At 36.1% G+C, this 4,147-nt stretch overlaps 1 non-coding gene across 1 annotated transcript; it reads left to right on the forward strand.

Annotated features, from left to right (window-relative positions):
- The first annotated feature begins 478 nt into the window (after window positions 1-478).
- Window positions 479-585, forward strand: LOC128280112 (small nucleolar RNA R71). Its single transcript, XR_008270294.1, has one exon. It is a non-coding gene; the product is annotated as a small nucleolar RNA R71 (small nucleolar RNA).
- The last annotated feature ends 3,562 nt before the right edge of the window (window positions 586-4,147 follow it).

Below are 4,147 nucleotides of genomic sequence, written 5' to 3' on the forward strand. Positions count from 1 at the left end.
TTGATTTCCTTGAGCACCCCAGGAGAAATTTGGGTGATTCTTCCAACCTGCATTATAAGTATTACTGTTTGGGTTATTTTGAGATCTAAAGTTATTGTTACCCATATAGTTGACTTGTTCCTCTTTGATTGTAGGATTGAAGGATTGATATTCTGTATGCACACCTACTCCACTTGAGTCACACCTCATTACTGGATGTACCTGCGTAGAACTAAGAAAACCATCAATCTTTTTATTGAGAAGTTCTACCTGATTTGACAGCATAGTAATTGAGTCGACGTTATAAACGCCGGCTGTTTTTGTTGGCTTAGTCCTCATGACTTTCCACTGATAGTTATTCAGTGACATTTCTTCAATGAATTCATAAGCCTCTTTAGGTGTTTTGTTGTTGATGGTTCTGCCAGCAGCTGCGTCAACCATTTGCTAAGTCAAGGGATTCAAACCATTGTGGAATGTTTGTACTTAAAGCCAAAGCGGTAACCCATGGTGAGGGCACCTTCTCAGTAAGTCCTTGTATCTCTCCCATGCATCGTAAAGTGTTTCTAAATCCATCTGCACAAAAAAAGAGATATCATTACGTAATTTAGCCATTTTAGCTGGCGAAAAATATTTTAGTAAGAATTTTTCGGTCATTTGTTCCCAAGTAGTGATAGACCCTCGTGGTAACGAGTTCAACCACTGTTTAGCTTTGTTTCTCAGTGAAAAAGGAAGTAATCGAAGACAAATGGCATCATCAGAAATGCCATTGATTTTAAATGTATCACAAAATTCCAGAAAGTTTCCTAAGTGAGCGTTGGGATCTTCATCCTGCAAACCATCAAACTGAACAAACTGCTGTATCATTTGAATTGTGTTAGGTTTCAGTTCAAAAGTATTTGCAGCTACAGCCGGTCTAACTATGCTAGATTCAGTTCCTGTTAGAGAAGGTTTAGCATAATCATACATAGCACGTGGAGCAGGATTTTGATTAGCCGCAATTGCAGGAGGTAGCTGATTGCCTTAGTTTTCAGCCATCTCGTCGGTTGGAGGTTGAGTATCATCTTCTTGCTCGTTCTCTGTGTATCTTAAGCTGCACCTTATTTCTCTTTGGTTTCTACGAACTGTGCGATCGATTTCTTCGTCAAAAAGTAATGGTTCTGACGGGTTTCTTCTAGTTATAAACTATAAAAACCTGCCAAGAGAAGGAAAAAAGTAAATTAATAAATAATAATAATAATAAAATTAAATTAAATTGCAAGAAAAATAAATGGCTAAAGTAATAAAAATTAAGCGTTCCTAATATCTTAGTTCCCCGGCAACGGCGCCAAAAACTTGATCGCGTGATTCATAACAAGTAATAAATATTTATAATGAAGATCAAACCTAGACTAACTATTATCATGACGAAAAGGAAAGCGCACCTATCGAACAATAGTATAGTAATGGCAAGACCGGGATATCATACCCAAAGGAACCAAAAGTACTAGTAATAACTATCTTTTTATTATTTAACCTAGAAATAAAGAGGGGTTGTTTATTAAACTAATTAACTAATTAAACTAAAGCAAAGAGAAATTTTGGAAAAAGACTTGAAGAAAAGTAATTGATAAAGACGACACCCAAGGAGGAATCCACCTAGATTTCACTTGTTATCTAACTCTAAACCAGACAATTTATTCACTTGACTTAATCCATGAGACTCCCTAACCTATATTAATATCTCTTTTGAGACTAATAACGTCTAACCCTCAGTTGAATTAATTGAAATCTCTTTCTTAATTAAAACCCTTAGGGAAGCAGTAAATCGATTTATGGAATCCCATATGAGGTTTCACCCTAATTCGACAAAATCTCGTAACCCTATTTCTAGGCATTCGATCAACTCCGCTTAATTATGCCAAATCTACTCTTAGATAGGGACTTTTGCTCCTCTGCATAAGCACATCAAATCATGAATCAATACCCAGAATATTAACTCAAGCATTAAGAACACATAATTAAGAACAAATCAAGTATTTATCATACAGTTCAGATAATAATAACAAGATCCATCACAGGTTTCAACCCCCTTAGGTATCTAAGGGGTTTAGTTCATAATAAAATAAGAATACATCCCAAAAGTATGAAAATAACAAAACATAAAGAAAACTCTAAAACCCCTGAAGGAATTCTGAGAGATAACTTCAGTCTTAGAGTAGCTCCGGCTTTTGGGATGGATCGTCTGGCTTCCTTCAAGTAATCCCTGGCATGTGGTTTTGTACTCCAGAAAAGTTCTGGAGGGAGGTCCCCTTTCTAAGTCATACTTAGGGTGTTTATATAGGCTTTGGATTGGCTTTCTTCCCCCCTAAGTATCCTTTTCCGTGTAAAATACACCTTCTTGAAAAAGAGACATACATGTGTGCTACGGCCATGTGGTGTGATTTCCAGGCCGTGTTCAATCTGTTAAATTGCACATGGCTGTGTGGGTCAATGGCCAGGCCGTGTAAATCGTGAAAGCCTTGGTCGACACCCTCGAAAGACACGGGTGTGTGAGCTACCCGTATGGCAAGGCTTAGGCCGTGTCATCTTCTCGATTTGGTCCGTTTTGTCCCTTTCTTGCTCATTTTTGGCTCCTTTTGACTCGTGGTGCTATCCTGAGTACAAAACATGAAATAATCGGATTAAGAGCACCAAAATCCACAAATCTAGTAATAAACATCAATAAATATGCTAAGTATTTGGGGTAAAAATATGTATAATTTGGCGTTTATCAATAGTACACGAGCTAAAGACACGGCCATGTGTCTTGGTCGTGTGAAGGACACGGGTTTCAAGCATGGTTGTGCATCAAAATCATGTGAAAATGGTTTAAAAATGGTGAAAAATCAGTTTACCACACGGCCTAGCCACATGGGTGTGTGCCCAGGCCGTGTACCCCTTTGATGCTTAAGAAATTGCAAGTCAGAATTGCCCACGGGCTGGCCACATGGGCATGTGCCCCTAACTTCAAGAAATTTTTTTTTAAAGTTTTCCAAAGTTACTAGTTTAGTTCCAAATCACTTCTGAAGCATATATTGGGCCACGTATGCCCATATTAGGGACTTTATGGTAAAATTTGAAAAGTTTTGATTTGGAATGCAAATTTATGACTCAGTTTTGTACAAATGCTAATGTATAATTCGGTAATGCCTAGTAACCCTATTCTGGTGATAGATACAGGTTAGGGGTGTTACTTAATTCAACACCAGGGGACACATGCCGTGTAACTTGACTGTGTGTCACACACGGTTGAGACACACGCCTATGTCTCTGTCCATGTGGACAAAAATAGGCTATTTGCAAAGCCATTTTGCCACCCTATTTTTACATACCTGTACAAGCATAATTTGCAACATTTATAACTCAATAGGCAGCCAATCCACAACATTTCATACACATTTTATACCAATTCGACATAGCACATTTTATACCAATTCGACATAGTATTCAAATACCTAATTAATATCATGCATTTTCCATTCATATGCCTATCACATATCAAGACAACATTGCATATTTCTATTTCATCTACTATTTGCCAAAACATACCATATTTGAATACTTATACACAATCAAAACATTGCATCAAGTTAAGCCAAATAACATGGCTTTAACATAAACCACAACATGTATCAAAATCACCATCTTAAGTAACTATAACTATCATCTTTATAGCTAGCCTATACATGCCATATTTACATATATCCATAAGTTCAAAGGTACCAATTGGTAACTGGATAGTATGATGCGTAACTCTAACTTTATTCAAATCGAGCAAGCTATCGAACCTCTATAAAACATGGAAAAGAAACAAAGTAAGCTCTATAGCTTAATAAGCCTGTATAATTCAGAAGTTAACTTACCATTTAAACATAATCAAACAATTAAACAAAGTATATCAAATTCACTTGCCAAATGCCTATACACAATCATTCATCAAAATGTTAGTCTCATAAGTACATATAATCAACCTTTAGCTCAATTTCATACATTAATGTATTATATCATACCAATTTCATGTAACTTGTATAACATATGTAACAATTCATTCTAATTCATATAATTGACAATTCATTTATATAACTAGGAATTCATTCGTATAATCATTAGTAGAATTATGCCCATTGAACCTATTAGAATATCAATAGAT

The sequence above is a fragment of the Gossypium arboreum genome, chromosome 8 (genome assembly GCF_025698485.1).
Source record: "Gossypium arboreum isolate Shixiya-1 chromosome 8, ASM2569848v2, whole genome shotgun sequence".
In the NCBI taxonomy this organism is placed as follows: Eukaryota; Viridiplantae; Streptophyta; class Magnoliopsida; order Malvales; family Malvaceae; genus Gossypium; species Gossypium arboreum.